Source organism: Ictidomys tridecemlineatus, chromosome 11 (assembly GCF_052094955.1).
Source record: "Ictidomys tridecemlineatus isolate mIctTri1 chromosome 11, mIctTri1.hap1, whole genome shotgun sequence".
NCBI classification, from domain to species: domain Eukaryota; kingdom Metazoa; phylum Chordata; class Mammalia; order Rodentia; family Sciuridae; genus Ictidomys; species Ictidomys tridecemlineatus.
Window position 1 is genome coordinate 117763504 of NC_135487.1, and position 19693 is coordinate 117783196.

Below are 19693 nucleotides of genomic sequence, written 5' to 3' on the forward strand. Positions count from 1 at the left end.
GTACCATATCAGTTCCACACACATATAACGGCCGTGTTGGTAAAGGTCTGGGACTAATGATTCTCCATTGAGTTCAGGCTTCCCCTGTGTTTGTAGTGAGTGATGTAGAAACTACTCATTGACTGACTGGACATTTCTGAATTTGATTTCAGGGAGTGGTGCAGAGGAGGAGAGTGGAAAAGAACAGGAATTACTGGCTCCCAGGTAACAATGAGTGTTAAGAGCCTGGAAGAGGATGGGTTAAATATGAGGAGGGTCCCCAGATGAGCAAACCAAGAGGTACAAAGTGTCCACACTATTCACATGCAAAGGCAAACACAAGCTGCTGGTATGACTGCATTGCTCAACCATGGAAGAAGTCCATCTTTTAAGGAGGTGTTTTTCTTTTCTCTGTGGTTCTTGTCTGTATCCAACTAGAAATAATCAAACTAACTAATTTTTTTTTAACCTGACAGAATCTACATCTCCTGTCTTGTATGGGTCCATTTAATATGAGATATAAATCGATTTCTTTCTGGTTGATAAGACTTTTTGGCAGGGATGTCATAGCTGGGTGGGGGGAATACACATACACACACACACACACACACACATATACAAATATACGCACAAACACACACATAAAGTTCATTTTCTGTGTATGCTGTGGCTCATGGTTGTATCACACAGGGAGAGTGGAGTGTCTGTCCTCAGCTCTTTTCTAGTCAGTAGATTGAGCCCCTCTTCCTATCTCCTGTCATAAAGACATGTGTACCCTGCCCACATCCTAGGAGGATCATTTTCTTTCTCTTTGAAAGGAGTACCCTCTTGCCCTTCTGTGACCACTCCCTTAGGCCTCTATTTAGACCAACTGGGACTCATATTTAATCCTCTCATTTAATTGTACTCTTTATCCCTCCAGTCTGAGACAAGCCCCACAGGAGGAGAAAGAAATCCTGCAGGACATATTGAATGAGGGCTGTAACACTTGCCCCAGTCACTCTGAATCATCAGATATCCACCAGCCCACCTGCTTCAGTGATGATCTCTTGGGTGAGCATGAAGTTTCCCTTTGTCTAGCTGCAGCTCATGACTACCCCATTAAAACACAAATGCACTTCTATTAATAATACTTCTGATGGTCCAGTGACAAATTCAGGATGGTAAACCTAGAACTAACAAGAGCAGGGAAGTTATAGAGACTGTAACCTACTCACAGGTACCATTTATGTGTGTGCATATCAGGGCTGTGTATGACCTTATTCTTACAACCTAGGAAAACTTATCTCTCCTAAGTGTTCTTGCTCATGTTTAATTCTTTGATTACAAGCACAAGCCTATAATTCCAGCTGCTCAGGAGGTTAAGGCAGGAGGATCTTGAGTTTAAAGCCAACTCAGAGGGCATGGGATGTGGCTCAAGTGGTAGGACAGTCACCTAGCATGCATGAGGCACTGAGTTCAACTCTCGGCACCATAAAAAAATAAAAAATAAAGATATTGTGTGTCTACCTAACACTAAAAAAATTTTTTTAAAAATTTAAAAAGCCAGCCTCAGGAAAAAGTAAGGCAGTAAACAACTCAGACCCATCACTAAATAAAATACAAAATAGGCCTGGGGATGTAGTGCAGTGGTCATGTGCCGCTAAGTTCAATGGCCGGTACCAAAAACATAAAAGAGAGAGAACATTGAAATGGTTAATTTTGCTTCCATTGAAATGCTAGAATAAGGTGGCAGTAATATTTATACCAGAACAGTTCTGAAAGGAATTTCCTTCTAGTACACTGCCAAAGTTAACTTTGCGATCTTTAAAAAAAAAAAAAAAAATCCCTAGTATTGAGAAAAATGAGGCTCAGGGCTTTTAATCCTCTTTATAGAGAATGAAACTGGTTCTATTTGAGAATTGTGAGGGGGCCTAGAGCCACTAAGTGTTGGAATGAGTTTTGTGGAAGGAAGGAAGCTGCAGTTAATGAAATCCAGAAGAACCTGGATGAGTATCCAGGGATCAGGAGACCAAAATGCATTTTGACTTTGTCCAATTACATGAAGAGCATTCCATAATGATCCCCCCAGTCAGAGACGTTGTGCATGATGGATCAGCATAGCATTTCTGACCATTTCTTTAAACTCAACATGTGAGCTCTCCCAGGTTAAGTCCCTTAGTTGCTCCCTGAATTATATATACATAAATTATGTCTTCTTCTGAGGGAAGTGTCTGTATTGGAATGAGTGAAGGGGAGTTATTTAATGACTTCTGCATTTCTGAATATGTTTACAGAACACCATGACAATGAGGACAATGATAAAGAAGAGTCACTTTATTTCAGGTAACAATGAATGACCAGGGGCAAGAAAAAAAATGGATAAAATAAAAGGGGTGCAGGAATCCTGAAAGTACAGAGCATGAGGTCAAATGTAGTCAAGTTTCTTAAAGGCACAGTAGGAGTGCTGATTGCAGTGAAGTTGTTGATTCAACCCAAGATGATGGAACCCATTAGCAAAATTCTTTGTCTTCTTTATAGTATTGTAAGAGTAAGTCTTCTCAAGAATAACTGAGCAGCCTTGGGCACTTCTAGATCTTAAATAAATCATATGTTCCCTTTGTAAATGTCAAACTCAGGATGAGACTCAAAAATCATTTCTGTACTGTTAGCCTGAGCTCATCAACAGGTATTCCATAGCAAGAAAAATAGATAGAATAAAAATGATATCATGTCATAACATGGATGTGCAAAGAAGGCAAAATGTCTCTGAGACTCTTCAATTAAGGAGACTATTGATCAGACACTTGTGTCTAAAATTCACCATGCTTTATGCACAAGGTTGGCCCCTGCTATGCTTCTCATTGTGTGATTCTTCTGTGACTGTGTCTTATAGGTGAGTTAAGCCTCCTTCCTCATTAGCTTGTTATCTTGTTATCACTACACTGAGCACTGGTGGCCCTTGGTCTCTCTCATACCGTGGCACCTAAACTATGTCCTTGAGATGAAAGTGGTTTTCTGGATCATTTTTGAAGGGAGGCACCTGTTTTGGACTCCACCCTTCAGCTTTGAATCGGGAACAACTGGGAGACTGTAACTTCTAAATCACCATGATTTCATCTTTTGTTCCTCCCTGCCTCAGCTGTCTCAGCAGTATCAACAGTGAATTTCAGGAAGAGGAAGAGAATGACCTCCAGCTGGATGAAAAATATTTTGAGTACTCTGGTCATCCTAATTCATGTGACACACAAGAACTTGTCATAAGCTCTGTGTTCCCATCACATGAGCCTAAATTCAGCTCTACTGTGGATGGAACCAGTGAGTACTCTTATCCTAATTCACATGAATGCAACTTGTCTCCCTGGTAATCACAAATTCTCTGCACTCAACTCCACTATCTAGGCTGAGACATATGCCTGAAGAGCCAGGAGACCATTTTGTTTCTCAGCAGGTGCAGAGGTCAGGTGGATCTGAAGCTTTGTTATTTTTCTTGCCAGGTCAGTTGTTTTTAATCCTGGTCTGCAATGTGCCAGCCACAGTTGCAGGTAGACTGGAGTTAGGAGGAGGGGATTAGAAGCATCTCACAGACATCACTACAACTTTTTCCAGGAGGGATTGGTCAGACCTCAGTCTTTAAAGGGGTTAAATCATTCCTTCTGCAGTGTCCTTGGAAATTGCATTTATTTTCTAATGATTTCCTCTCTTCTTTTCATGAGATAGAATATTCAAAAATCATTGTGGAGATCTTTTATGGTTCTTGAGTGTTAACGCACTTTTTCAACTTCCTCTGAGAAGGCTATCCTTCAATTAATCATTCCTGTTTCTGTTCCACCATACATTGCTGTAGTTTTCAACCCAACGGAGCACAAATGATTCTTTCCTCCATAGATTACATGTTGAATCATCTGTTCCATCTGAGAGTTATGTTCTCATGTAAATTGTCAGTGGCCAGTGTACATGATGGGGAACTGACCCAGTTATTCAGACAGCAGAGAGCATTTCTCTCCACAATTCCCAGGAATGTCACTCTTGTTGAACAAGAGCCATGAGTGGTAGAAGCTTTATAGAGTATGTAGAGAAAAAATATATTCTTCTTGCCTCTCACTCAAGGTAGGGTTCAACTTTTCCTCAGATAAACTTTTGAAATTCTTGAGTCTTTACTCATTAAATCAGTTTTTAGGAAGAGCAGAAGTCTGATGTCTCACTGTATCAGAATGTTTTATAGTAAAATTAACTGACTAAATTTATTTTCCAACCCTTGCTTTAGTCAGTGCCTTTTCAGGTGTGACCATCTTTTTCTTTTTCCCATTTCCACTGAGGTGCAGTGATGCAAAAGTTTAATCTCAGTGTCACAACATTTCAGAAAAAGAAATAAAATACATGTGTGAACTGTAACCACTGCCAAGGGATCTCTGTATACAGACTACTCCATTAAATCCTCAAGAGACACTATTCACAGTTGGTGGTGTCTCTACAGTAGTGCTGAGGACACTGAGATTCAGCATGGTCACTGCCCCCAAATCTCCACTAGTGTGTGGTGGGAACACAGGGCCCATGTCTGCCTGGCTCCTCAGCCAACATATTTTTACTGCTGTGCAGCCTGATCTTTCAAAGAGGAGGCTGGGTTGGGTGTTCACCCATTTCTAATTCTGTATGTTACAAATGTTTTTGAGACAATTTCAAAGAGAAACAGACATTGCTTCTCTGGAACAAAGAATTCATAAAGCCTCTCACATGGGTTTTTGAGCTATTAATCAGTATACTTTGTCCCTGGGAAGAGCCAGTGCCTCATCCATTCCCTCCAAATAGAGATGGACACATTCACCTTTATACATGAATCTGAAATGAAGAAAAAGAGCATTCTAATTGTACTAATATTCATCCTGTGTGGGTTCACTGACCCTAATGTGTATATTGTGAACAGGACACAGCTGTAACTACAGTAGTGGTGCTGACCTCTCTGCTCGGACCTATCCTCTGTGTACATAGAAAGCCCTGCAGAAATAACATGAATATATCTAAGCTACAACTTGATATTTTGTTGAGGACTTTTGCATCTTGCCCACTAATGGCATGCAACAATACTTTTAGAGTTTGATAAATGGCTCCAATAGTTGCAGAGGATCTTCTACTGTGAGCCTTGAAAAATGTCAGCAAGGTTCCTCCCTGATAAAAGCAGGCAACCGAAAACAGGACAAAATTCTAACCCAATTTAAAATATTTATTGCAGATGACCTAGAGGGTAGTAGTAGCTCTGTAGTCATTCACGGAAGTGGTAGAGAGAGTGAGTCTACATTGAATTACAGCCACTTTGAGACCAAACTACCCCAAAGCCCTTCAGTCTGAGTTCAAGGTAGTTTAAAAGTAATATCCTTGAGGGAAGGTGAGACTTTCCCAAGGGACTTCACAGATTTGGCCACTTTTCATAATAGATACTATATGTAGGAGGGGCTGGAGGTTTAGACACAGTGGAAATAAATATTGTACCCAATGATTGAGGGATCCAGCCTCAAGGAACTGAAAGAAGTAGATTGAAGGGGAGGAAATTTGATTTGATATAATGATACTAAATAGGTTTTCATGAAAAGGAATGGGCCAGGATTTCAGGGGTTGGACATATAAAAGGAGTTCTCCTTCCCACCAAAATTATGTAACGACAGAGTGGCTGGTAGAAAGCATGCTGTACAAGACCTTTGTGAAGAAACTGTCCACGTTGCCAAGAGTCCATGAAGAGATTCTTGTGTCAGTGGCCATTTTCAATCCTTCAGGGTCTAATCTCCTTTTTTTCTCTGTTTCACCATTGCTTTCACAAACAGGTATATTGGTTTAAGATACTTTCTCCTTCAGGTCAAGAGGATCTCTCATGCATGTTACTGAGTGTCTTCAATGACAGATGATTAATAATGGATGAACTGAGACTTGGGGACACACAGTACATGACAGGCAGGGAGCAGCACCTGTAGACAAAGACCTGAATGCTGGAAGACAGAGAAGCAGAGTGAGAGTCAGGGAGGAGACAGCCTGACAAGGAAGGATGGTGTATTGGAGTGTTGGGATGTGATGTTGGATAACCTTGTGGGGCCAGGAATGAGGACTTCAAATGCAGGATAGGGAGTTAGAATTATTCAGGGGGATGTAGGAATGCAGTTTTCCCAAGCAGAGTGGGAACATGGTAAGAGCAGGACATTGAGTGAGAGGTTAGTGAGGCTGGGCTCAGTGGTCCCAGCAGGAGGTTCTCTCATGGCCAGGAGCATGAGGCCAGCATGGGTAACACTGTGCAGCTGTATCTTAACAAACGTTAACCTGATGAGACAGTTGATCTTTGGGGAAGTTCACAAGAAGAGAAGATAGTGAGGAGGAGAGTGGAAGAATCTAGACACCAGTGATGAGAGTATGATGAGGTGTGCTCTCAGGGTGATGGAGCCAAACAGTCAGATTGAAGAAATTTTGAGAAAACTGAAGCAGATCATGGTGAGAATGAGGGATTTTCAAGGAGAGTGTGTGGAGAACACAGTAGTGGGCAGCAGGCCCTATTGTACCCAGTTCTTCCTGAGTCTGACCTGGATAGACATGAGGCTGCTGGAAACCTCCAGTCAGCTCAATTTCTGAGGACATTATTCATTTCCCTAGGGACATAGAACTCAATTATATCAGGAGGAATGTCCAATTTGCCTCTGTAGTATGTGGAAAATATAAGGATTATGGACCCGATATCTCTTCACAGTTTCATACAGTTGATTTACAATAAGGAGCCAGCTCCTCTGCTGCATTGCTTATAGCTGCTAACAGCCTCCAGGTGGCAACAGACTGTATATGTGTATGGATTGTAGGTGGTATATAGGCCACAAGGAGTCATAGGCTTCTGAAATGCAGAGAGGGTCCCATAACTAGGAATGTTATACAACCACTGGACACCCCTCTCCATGGTATCCTAGATTCTTTCCATGATCTTTCCTCCCTCGGGGGAGAGATCAATAAACCTTTTAATTTCAATCAGGTCACTGAGTCTCAATAGAATGTCCTCTCTACAAACAGTGATGGAGTTTAATAATCCTGGGAAAATAGCCTTAAACTCATTTTTTTCTTCAAAGCCATCTTAAGTGGATGATTTTTCTTCAGGGACACTCTTTTCTGGACACCTGCCTTTGTTGTTGTTGTTCTTGTTTAGTAACATATGACAGTAGAATGTATTTTGCCAATTACACATTAGTAGAGTATAACTTATCCTGTGGATGATCCCGCTCTTTTTGTTTATGATGTGAATTTACCCTGGTTATGTATTCAAATACAAGGCTAGTTAAGGCTAGTTAAGTCCAGTTAATTCTATTGTCTTTCCTGTTTCTCCCTCTCCTCCCATCCTTTTATTTTCCTTTGTCCAATACAGTAGATTTCTATTATTCCCTTCCTCAACCTCCCTTTTTTCCGGTTATCATCTAGAAGTCAGAACACATAGCCTTTGGTGTTTGGGATTGGCTTATTTCACTTAGCATGATATCTCCAGTTCCATCCATTTTCTGCAAATGCCATTGTTTTATTTTTCTTTATGGCTGAGTAATATACCATTCTCTATATACATTACATTTTCTTTATCCATTCATCTGTTGATGATGTCAAATGGTGGTTTCATTCCAAGTTTTCTAAGGAATCTTCATACTGCTTTCCATAGTGGCTGCTCTAATTTTCAGTCCTACTCAAATTTTTGAGAGTACCTTTCTCACCCCATTCTCCACCAACATTTATTGTTACTTGAATTCTTTATAATTGCCATTCTAATTCAAGTGAGATGGAATCTCTGCATAGTTTTAATTTGCATTTCTCTAATTGCTAGAGATAATAAAGAGTTGTTCATGTATCTTTTGGCCATTAGTATTTTTTCGGCTGTGAGGTGCATGTTCAGTGCTTTGCCCATTTATTTATTGGGTTATTTAATGTTTTTTTTTTCTTTTGGGTTTTTTGTTTTTTGAGTTCTTAATACATCCTGAGGATTGAATGCTCTTGTCTAATGTGCATGTGGTAAAAATCTTTTCCCATTCTGTAGGCGCTCTCATCACGTTATTAATTGTTTCCTTTACTCTGAAGACGCTTTGCAGTTTGCCATCCCATTTATTGATTCTGGCCTTCTTAGCATCCAGGCACAGAAACCAAAGGTGACATATCCATCACACTCATGATCTCTGTCACTGTACCTGAGACACAAGCTGGTTTCCCCAACAGACAGGGACATAAGAAATGGGCATTCTGGGTGGGGGTACTAAAGAAAGAAAGAACTGGGATAGTTACCCTGTTCTCCTTTTAGGTGTCACTAAGGAGGCCTGCCTCCAATGGCCTTTGAGTGGGCATGTGAGCCCCAGTGTGTCAGAGATGCAAGCCTCAGATGCACACCTGGATGTAAATACCCAAATGAGTAGTTGTCAGGGGACAATGTTGGATCACCAGTTAATCTGTGGTGATGGTGGAGCCAGGCTGAGTCTTTCCTCTGCTATCAATAGCTGTGTAGCCAACACTGACCCTGGAAAACAGTGGATGCTCTTCCCAGATAGGAAAGGCAAGGGAATTTGTAAGCTCTGATCCACATGTTGGTTGTCAGAATATTGTGGGTGGCAGAGATGGTGGGTCTCTACATGTTCTCTCGGTCAGACTTAAAGCTGCGATTCTCTGACATAGTGATGTGAGCTGGAGCCTGGGGCCTAGGGTTAAATACACTATCAGGTCCTGGGCTGGCCTTTACCAAGTGCATATCTTAGGTGCTTTCATCTCTTTCATGGTTTATTAAAATAATTTCCATAGTACCAGTTCAATAAAAATAAAAATTTTTTAATGAAAGATTTGACTCTGTAATCTCAAATCATCAGATAACTTCTGGTTATTTGATAAATATAATTTCACAAAAGATATTTTCATTGGATATAGAGCAATTTTTCAGTAATAGTATAAATCCTGGGCTTACAATTCTGTGTCCTGACATATCCAGCTCACTTTTCACCTTTCCTCATCTCTTTAAATTAATGTGACACCTTCACACAGAAAGTGCACAAATTGTCTCCTTGCTGATTCCACACTGAGTCCATCCTCTCCATTCGTCTGTCTTCATAGCCATGTTGCCAGTGTCCTCACAAGGACTCAATTCTGCTCAGATGTGAAGACTGAGTTTTAGTCCCTCCTTGTCCCCTTAATCTGGGTTGTGTTCATCTTGATTCTCTGTCTCCCTCAATATCAGCTTCTGGAGCCTCTGGTTCTCATGTCAGGTGCCACACTCATCTGACAGATGTGGGCACCCTTGCACTCATTACAAACATCTGAGGGCCATGCAAGAGAAGAAACACCTGTGCCTCATGTAGAGCACTCCCTGGCATGGGCTCTGTGTGTGTCACTGGTGTGTAGTTCTTGAAGCACGTGTGAAAACTTGCGGAGGTTCACCATCTTTTCTTCCTGCTGGACTCTACTGGGTGCTCCCACAATCCCAGTCAAGACTAAGCCTACAGGCTCAGTTGAGTGATTGTGTTCTGGTGTCTCACAGGGAATTTTTGAGCATCTGCTTTTCAAACATCTCTTTTTTTCCCTCAGGTTTCTAAATTATTTCTGACTTCTTGTGGCCAGAATATTGATATTATACAATCCCACATGTGAATGTTCATAATTTTCTGTTCATCAGATATATCCATTATATGTTAGGCATATACAGTAGTTCTATTAGTAATAATGCCTGTATATAAAATAAGTTAGTCAGAGTAAGATTTAAAATATTCCAGGGATGATTCTTCCCCAGTTCTCTACTTTCATATAGTTTTCCTTCTACTATGATTTTGCTTAACTTTGATGATCACTTCCTGACTAAAAGCTCTGCCTAGATCTCTAGTGGTATTATTGCCTTTTATATTGGGGAGCTATAGGTGTCTATAACTTCCATATTTCTTGAATATTTTCAAGAATTGTAAGCACACTTGCCTCCTGTCAAGTTTATCATACTGGATATGCCAGAATCATCAACAAAATGAAAGTATCAGTCTCAATGTCTTTATATTTATGTGGTAGTGAGGATAGAACCCAGGGCCTCATGCATTTGAGGCAAGTGCTCTAACTCCAAGCTACAACCCCAGCCCTGAAAGTATCAGTCTCTATAAGCTACACATAAATCCTTAGACTTTTTTGTGCAAGGCTGCTTTCTTCATTAGGTGACCCTTTGGGGTCAATAGTTGTGTCACAGGATAATAGTTCCTGTTTTATTTTCAGAACTGAATTTGGATACTTGCATTGAACTGCAGAACCTTCCCAAGCTTGAGGGTGATGCCCTTGGAGGCTTGGCTGTCAAAACACCTGGATGTGAGCTGCATGTCCTCACTGATACCATGAGTGTCATGAAGCAGAAGATCATGAAAAGAAAACAACTCTTCTGCAAGTGGAGAATGGCATGCAGATTCCCAGGACTTCAAGCTTCGGGTAGAGTGGTGACAGCTTCTGTGGCTCTGGGATGCACTTACCTCTTTTAGCTCTCTCTATGAGGAGGTAGCTCCTTCTGCTGTGATTTCTCTTCACCATTGGTTCTTTCCAACAGCAGATGGAGACTGTCTGGTCTTATGTCTCTATTTTATGGTCTCCCACCCTGAGAGGCTGTTCCATCTCCACCTCCTGTTTGCATTCAGAAATCTGCTCTGTTCCTACATCTGCTGTCCTGATATTCCCTGTAACTGACACAGGAAAGCCCAGCTTAATGGGGGGTCCTAATCCCATGAAGAGCATCTTTCAGACACATGCCACCTTCCCTGGAATCACACACTGTCTAGGCTTTTGATCTACCCTGCTTCCTTGACTCTGCTGCCTCTTTATTCTGGGAACATGGCCTTCATAAGTCACTAGCACATGGCTCCTTCTTGGACCCTCCTTGGCAAACAGGACTAAGTCAACACACAAAGAAAAATTGTGAAAACTGATGGGAAAGATTATGACAACTGAACTTTATCTGGGCTATACGTGGCAGAAGTCATTTTGTCTTCACCCCTTAGCCCACTCCATTTTCCATGACTCTTTTTTCTGCTCATTCCTGATCGAAATTGTAATAACTTTCAAGATTTCCTGCAGATTCTTATTCCTGTCTAGCCAAGGTGACTGAAGAACCCACTTGGGCTCTGTGTTGAAATGGGTGAAATAGCACTATGTAATGACTCCTGGATGTTTTTGAATTGTTTGTAGAAAACCATGAAAATGATGATGAAAAAGACCAAAATTCACTGAATTCCAGGTAACAACAAATAATCTGGAGATTGTAAGAAAAGGCAAAATAAGGGGTTAAGGATAACCTGAAAGATTAGACCATGAGGTCAAAAGTAGACACATTTGATCACCAAATGTAAAAAAGACTATTGTTGGCAGGGGTGATGTTGACTAAGCCCAGTGTGATGGAGCCCTTTAGCAAGGTTATCTTTTATCTTCCTGGTGCTGGTACACTGAGCGTGACTGAGAAGAACTGCACAGTCAGTCTTGGGCATTTCTTCCTTTTAACAAAATCACTTGTTTATTTTAAGTTGAATAATCAGAATTAGAGGCATACTATCTTTCTATACTATGGCCTGATAATCCCGGACAGGTATGTCATAGCAAGAAAAACAGAAATACGCTCCCTTTCTACCCCTTCCCCCCCCCCAAAAGTATTATATCAAAAAAATGGATAGAAAAAGTTCTAAAAGGCACACATTTTGGGGGCACTGTATCATGTATCAGGCTGTATTTGCTGGCCATCTATATGCAAGTGTCAGCATCAGTCATGCCCTAGGTTCAACTACAGCTTTGCTTCTCATTGTATGATCCTTCTGTAGTTGTACTTTATAGATGAAGTTGAGCCTCCTTTCTCATCAGCTTGTTATCTGGCCAGTACACTGGACACTGGTGGCTCTCACTCTCTCTCTCATACTATGGCACCTAAATTATGTCCATGAGTTGAAAATGGTTTTCTAGATTATTTTTGAAGGCAGGCACCTGTTAGGGGACTCCACTCTTCAACTTTGAATCATAACCAACTGGGAGGCTGTAGCTTCTAAACCACCTTGATTTTTTGGTTATTCTTCCTTGTCTCAGCATTCCCAATGGTGAACTGCAGGAGGAGAAAGAGGATGACCTCCTGCTGGGGAAAACTTATTTTCTACCCTTGGATCATCCTAATTCATCTAACACACAAGAACTTGTCAGAAGCTCTGTCTTCCCATCAGCTGAGCCTACAGTCAGTTCTGCTATGGATGAAGCCAGTGAGTATTCCTATCATAATTCAAATGAATCTAACTTTTCTCCCTAGGAAAGCAAAAATTCTCTGCACTCAACTCTACTGTGTAGGCTGAATATATGCATGCAGAGGCAGGAGACCCATCTTGTTTCAGAGTAGGTACAGAGGTCAGGTGGATCTGACTGATTTTGTCTTTAAACTATGTCTGCTGTGCTTGGCATGGGGGCTCAGGCCTATAATCCCAGTGGCTTAGGAGGCTGAGACAGAAGAATGATGAATTCAAAGCCAGCCTCAGCAAAAAGTATTATTCAAATTCAAAGCCTCGGGGTGCTGAGAAACTCAGTGAAACCCAATTTGTAAATTAAACACAAAATAGGGCTGGGATGTAGCTCAGTGATGAAGTCCCCTGAGTTAAATCCCTGTTGTCCCCCCCCCCAAAGAAAAATATGATGTCCATCATTTCTATTCATGATCTTTTCTGCCTGTGGATCAAGATCAATAAATTCCTTTTTTTGTCCCATGCCCTGGTGTCTCTGTAGAATGTTCTCTCCAGAAATAGTGACTAAGATTAATTATATTTGGATAATAAACATGAATTCATTGTTACTTTAAAGCCCTTTTTGTCAATTGTATTACTTTATTTTAGGAACTTTTGCATGGGCACCACCCACCCAAGAATACCTAGGCACATGTACAAAAGATGACATGTCCATTGGACACGTGATTTCTGTCACTGTGCCTGGGTTGATAGGTTGGGTCAATTGGCAGGGACATAAGAAATGGGTTTTCTAGGTGTAGTTAGCAAAGGGAGAATTGGGATTGTTACTGAACCCTCTTCTCCTTTCAATTTCCTCTGAGAAGGCCCAAGGGCCTTTGAGTGGACATGTGAGCCCATACATATCATAGATGCAAGTTTCCCATGCACAGGTGGAGTCAAGAGCCCAAAGGAGCAGTTGTCCATCAGATAAATATAGAGATCCCTCTTGTGTGTATTACACATTTTTTATATGTGCTTTTTCATATATAATGGGTATACGTGCAGTGTATTATTATTATGCATATTTTTAAATTCCTTAGGATGAGTTTTCCTTTCTTTAATAATGTGTTTCTCCTTTGATTTTGCTTGATTTTTATTATCTCTTCCTTCCCCAAAGCACAACCTACCTCCACTCTGATTTTCTAGTGTTTGGAAATATATCTGGGTGCTATTGCATTTTACAAATCCTGTCTTATTTGCACATACTTACAGAGCATGTCCTCGATGATGCCACAGGTGTCAGCAAAGAGAAGATGATTACAAGAAAAATTCTGATGAGCAAGAGGAAACTAGCATGCAGATTCCCTGGCCTTCAGGCTTCAGGTATGTTGGCTCTGGAATGGACTTGACTCCTTTTAACTCTGTAAGATTGTAGCTCCTCCTTCTGCAGTGATTTCTCTTCATCTGTGCTTGTCTCCAACAGGAGATGGAGCCTCTGTTTGGTCTTATCTGTACTTCCCATGGCCTTGTAGCCCTGACCTGCCCTTCCATCTACATTTCCTATTTACATTCTGAAATCTGCTCTGTTCTCATGCCTGCTGTCCTAATATTCTTGATAACTGCTGCAGGGAAGCCCAGTCCCAACCCTATGAAGAGCATCTTTCAGACACATGCTCCCTTCTCTTAAATTGTATACTTTCTACACTTTTTTGCCTTCTGTACCTGAATTGCTTGACTTCATTACCTCTTTGTGCTGTGAATGAGTCTTTACTAAGTTAGTAGCTCATGGATCTCTCTCTGGGGGTTTTCATAGGGAACAAGTCTAACTCAAACCTGGGTTGTTATCTTTTTTTAATATTTGTTTTTTAGTTGTAGTTGGACATAATGCCTCTATTTCACCTATTTTTTTTTATGTTGTGCTGAGGATCAAACCCAGGGTCTTGTACATGCGAGGCAATTTCTCTACCATTGAACCACAAACCCAGCCCCCTGGATTGTTAACTTAGACATGCAAATTAAAGTGTCATTTTTATTATGTTTTTTATGACTTCTTTTTAGTTTTTCATGAGAGTAGAGCCCATTTTGAGATCATATAGAAGCATGGAATATATCTTAATCTAATTAGGACCCCAGGCTTTTGATGTACATAAAGGTGACATTCTCTGCATTGTGTTCCTATATGTACATAGCAAATGTACATATAGGAACACAATGTCAGGTTCATTCCTTTTCTTACCATTCATTTCCTTTCCTTACCGTACTCTTTTTCCTTCATTTCTCTTTGTCTAATACCTGGAATTTGTATTCTTCCACTCTTCCCTCCTTAGTGTAGATTAGCTTCCAAATGTCAAAGAAAACATTTGATACATTTGATATTTGTATTTGGGGAGACTGACTTAATTCACTTAGCATGGTAGTCTCCAGATTCATCCATATAATGGCAACTATTATAAAGTTATTCATCTTTATGGCTGAGTAATACATGTATGTGTGTGTGTGTGTGTGTGTGTGTTGACTCCATAGCTTAGCTATTGTGAATTGTGCTGCTAAAAACATTGATGTGATTATATCACTATAGTGTGCTGAGGATAGCCTCTTCAACAAATGGGGCTGGAAAAACTGGAAATCCATATGTAGCCAAATGAAATTTAGCCCCTCTCTCTTAAAACTGAACTGAAAGCATATCAAAGACCTGAGAAGTAGACCAGAAACCCTGCATCTACCAGAAGAACATGTAGGCCTAACACCCTAACATTGAGGCTCAGGAACTGAATTCCTTAAGTACACTCCTAAAGTTCAAGAAATAAAATGAAACATCCACAAATGGGATGGCATCAATCTGAAAAGTGTTAAAATTGATGAGCAATCATCCTGGATAAAAAGCTGTATTGCAAGACCAGAAGATGGTGAGATAGTGGAAAGCTGCATTACCTTGTATCATGAGCACAGCAGCAGGAATATAGACACCTACTGAGGTTGATGAAAAAGGAATTTCACAAAATATAATAGTGTACATTCAGTTGGACTAGGGAATCAGAAATTTGAGTACAACAACAAAATATAAGAATATATAGATGCCAACTCACCTGCCACATGGGTACTGAAAGCAGCAAAGAGACCCCACAAAGGGAGGGGAGAACACAGAAAAACACAGATTGAGTACAGAAAAACCTGAAATCAGAGAAGCTGCCTGAACTTGTTTGATTTAGAGGTTGCAGTATTTAAAATCTTAGCAATTAGAGAAATGTAAATCAAAACTACACTGAGAATTCACTAACCCCACTCAGAATGGTAAATATTAAAAATAAAAGCAACAGTAAATGATGGCAAGGATGTGGGGAAAGAGATTCACTTAATACATTGCTGGTGGAATTGGAAATTGGTGCAACCATTCTGGAAAGCAGTGTGGAGCTTTTTTACAAAACTTGGAATGGAACCGCTATTTGACCCCATTATCCCACTCACTTTGTACCCAAACAACTTAAAATCAGCATACCGCAGTGACATAGACACTTCAATATTTAATATCAGCTCAATTCACAATAGTTAAGCTATAGAACCAACTTAGGTGCCCTACATCAGATGAGTAGATAAAGAATTTGGTATACATACAAATGGAATACTACTCAGCCATAACGAAGAATGAAATTATATCATTCACCAGTAAATGGATGGAAGTGGAGACTATCATGCTTTGTGAAATAAGACAGTCCCAAACCCAAAGGCAGAATGTGGATGCTAACTTACAACTAGTGAGTGAAAGATTAGAGGTTCATTGGACTAGACAAAGGGGAATTAAGAGAAGGGGGGAACATGTAATAGGAAAGACAGGAGAATGAATAAGACACATCTTTCCTATCTTCATGTATGAATATACAAACAATGAAGTTCTTCGTCATGTACAACCACAATAATGGGGGATCCTATTTTCAACAAGTTATACTTATTCTATGTATGTATAATATGCCAAAATATGCTATTATGTAAAAATAATAATATTTTTAAAAAGAATTTTAAATAAAAATACTGTATTCCTAGATTTGGTATTGTAGCTCAGTGGCGGAGAACTTGCCTAGCATGTGTGAGGCACTGATTGGATCCTCAGCACTAGGTAAAAATAAATAAAGTAAAAGTATTAAACAAAAATAGCTCTGCCAGAAGAAAAATACTGTATTCCTAAATATATATTGTAATTCCCACCACTTCAAGTTGGGATGTTAATATATTAGCCTACATAGTTGTCTCCTACTATCTAATTCTTGAAGTAGTTTTCTATTTCAGTTTGTTTTTTATTATTGGTACAAAACTCCAGACAATAAGTAATGCTGCAGAGCTCTAGTAACAAAACAGCATGATATTGTCACAAAAATAGACCCAAAGACCAATAGGACAGAATAGAAGACAGAGACAAATCCAATCCTTAGAGCCCTCTGATACTTAACAAAGGTGCAAAAATATACATTGGAGGAAAGAGGATTTTTAATAAATGGTTCTGGGACAACTAGATAACTATCTAGAAAAATAACACTAAAACCCTATTTCTCACCCTGCACAAAACTCAAATGATAATGGATCAAACACTTTGGAATTAGACCAGAAACCTTGCAACTGTTAGAAAAGAATGTAGGGCCAACATTCTACATATAATTGCTGGCACAAGCTTCCTCAAAAGTACATGAACTGAAACTATGAATAAATAAGTGGGACACCATCAAATTACAAAACTTCTTCCCAGCAAAAGAAAGAAAGAAGAGTGTGAAGAGAGAGCCTACAGAATGGTAAAAGTATCTTGGCCAGCTACTCATCTGATAAGGGATTAATACTCTTAAATATATAAATAACTCAAAGCACTTCATACAAAAATATCCCAAATAACCCAATCAATAAATGGGCAATAGAAAAAATGAAATTGAAACTTCTTAAGAAAAAAATTACAAATATCCAAATGAGAAAAGGTTCAATATCACTAGCAATTAGGGAAAGCAAATGAAAGAAATATTAAAATTTTATCTGACTCCAGAATTGCAATGTTCAAGAATATACATAAAAATGCAGGCAAGGTTGTGGGGAAAATATACACTTGTATATTGTTAATGGGACTGCAGACTAGTACAAGTCCAGAAACCACTGTAGAGATTCATCAAAAAACTAGAGATGTAAGCACCCTGTGAGGATCTGCCCACTCCTTGGTATTTTGCCAAAACTTCTAAAATCAGCATACTTCAGTGACAGCCACCTCAATGTTTATAGAAGCACATTTCACTAAATGGTGGAATCACCTTAATAGATAAATAAATTTTATGATTCTGACACATATATATGATATGTATGTAAACACACATGCACGCGCGCGCGCACACACACACACACACACACACACACACACACTAGGGTTCTTCAAAGGCATAAAAGAAAATGAAATAATGGCATTTACAGGTAAATGGATAGCAATGAGAATATCATGCTATGTGAAATAAGCCAAACACAAAAACTCAAAACTTGAATGTTTACTCTCATGCAGAAACTAGAGTAGAACAAAGGAAATGGGGAGGGCAGGATAGGATATCATACAGATAAAGGAAAGAGCAGTAATGGAGAAGATTGAGAGGCAGAGTGCAGAGATGGGTAAGGGGAGGCAATGCAGATGATTGTTTTTTGTTGTTGTTATAGATGAACACAATATATTTATATATATTTTTAACCTGGTGCTTAGGATTGATCAAAGGGACTCAGGCATTTGAGGCAAGTGTTCTCGACTAAGCCACAACCCCAGCCCCAGAATGAATTCTTAAAAAGTTGTTAGGTGGACATATAAATATACCACAAGGACTCCACCTTTATGCATAGGTAGAAAGAAGCAATCAAATATAAATTAATAGATGAGCAAAAAAGAAGTCTAATAGAGTAGATGAAAGAGATTTGGGAAATGTTAGGGGGAATGGGAGAAAAAAGAGAGAGGGAAGGGGGCAATCATGAACTGAAGTCAAATTGCATGTGTGTATTTTTTTGACCGAATGAACCCACTACTATATATAACTACACAGTTCTAATTTTAAAAAAGAAATATAGGTAAGAAAATCATTATGAAACCTAAAAAGGCAAAAACAAATTTCTATGGAAGTTTGGCTATAGGTGGGAGACACATACTGGCCTGGAGCCTGTGTTTCCCAATGTCATTTATTGTAGGACAGGTTTTACTACATTTTTATATTTTACATGATCCAACTGACAAAGGGGAAACTGAGACATTAATAGACAAGCTGGGTTTACAGGGCTTAGAGACCTAATCAGGTGCTTGGCTTTTTAGTTGGTCTTCCTTCCACCTCACTAGGCTCCGTCTCAGCATCACAGACCTTCCACACTCTCTAGAAGGGCTTCCTTTTCTTCACCTAGGGGGACCTCAGTTTGTGGCACAATGCTCGTGTCCCTAAGGAAATCAGGGCTGTGGAAAAGTGCTGGGTGGAAGGCACACTTATTTCACGTGGTTGACATTCAGTCCTGCCCCAGTCTCTTGCCTGCCTGTTCAGATAAGCATGTTCACCAGATTTCTCTGGCTCTCTTCCATATCCAGCCTGTATCTTGCCTCCCTAGTTTTAATTTGAGTGTTAACAGAGGCCCCACTCCCCAGCCTCTTGACACAACATTCCACTCTGTGTCTTCTGTTTTGTCTTTTGGGGGGCACCAATTAATTCACCCTCTCCAATAACCTGCATGGCCATATCCTCAATCACTTCTGCTCAGATTCCTCTAAGTCTGAGCCTTGACATTCTCATGCCAGATATTCTTGGGTCATATTAATCCTTATTTTCTCTGGTTGCACTGAATACTCATTTTTCAGTTAATGTCCTCAAATGTCAGATGAAAGTGGACTATTTCATGGACTTTTTATTGTGGCCTGTAAGTAAGATATATCTGTAAACTGCTAAGCACAGTACCCAGCTGGCAGGAAGTGCTCAGCATACATTAGGTTGCTGCCTTGCCCTTTTGGAGCTGCCATGGTGGGTGTGGTGTTGAGTTTCCTCTTCACTTCCTCCTGACAGGGCTTCCCTGTCACTGTGTTCCCATGTACCAGCTGAGATGCAGCAGCATGGCTCAGTCCCTGCTCTTCCTCTTGTTCTCAGCTTCCAGAGGCCTGAACTGGAACCTGGCTATGACTCACTCTCCTCTTACCAGGAACTCCTTTTGTTGATAGTTTACATTTTGATCTACTTTTATAATACAGAGAATTTGAACCCAAGTTCTTCTGTGTATGCTAGACCTGCCACACTATATAGAGTGGTTTCTTTTTCTTCATTCTACCACTGAACTCTGCACCCCAGCCCTTGATAAATATTTTAACATATACATATTTCATATATATGCATATGTATGTGTATTTTATATATGTATGTGATTTTGTGCATATTTAAGTTTCAATACAAGGCATTGTACTAGAAAGCACATAGAAAATTATACTCAAAGTTGGTTTATGAAATTGTACCTAACAAGTTTTTACTGGAAGTTACATTCATGTGGAATATCCATCCATCAAACATTTTTTTTCTAAA

General features: G+C 39.9%; 1 long non-coding RNA gene across 1 annotated transcript; it reads left to right on the top strand.

Annotated features, from left to right (window-relative positions):
- The first annotated feature begins 2382 nt into the window (after positions 1 to 2382).
- Positions 2383 to 13523, top strand: LOC144368340 (uncharacterized). Its single transcript, XR_013428130.1, has 3 exons — positions 2383 to 3276; positions 10189 to 12194; positions 13419 to 13523. It is a non-coding gene; the product is annotated as an uncharacterized LOC144368340 (long non-coding RNA).
- The last annotated feature ends 6170 nt before the right edge of the window (positions 13524 to 19693 follow it).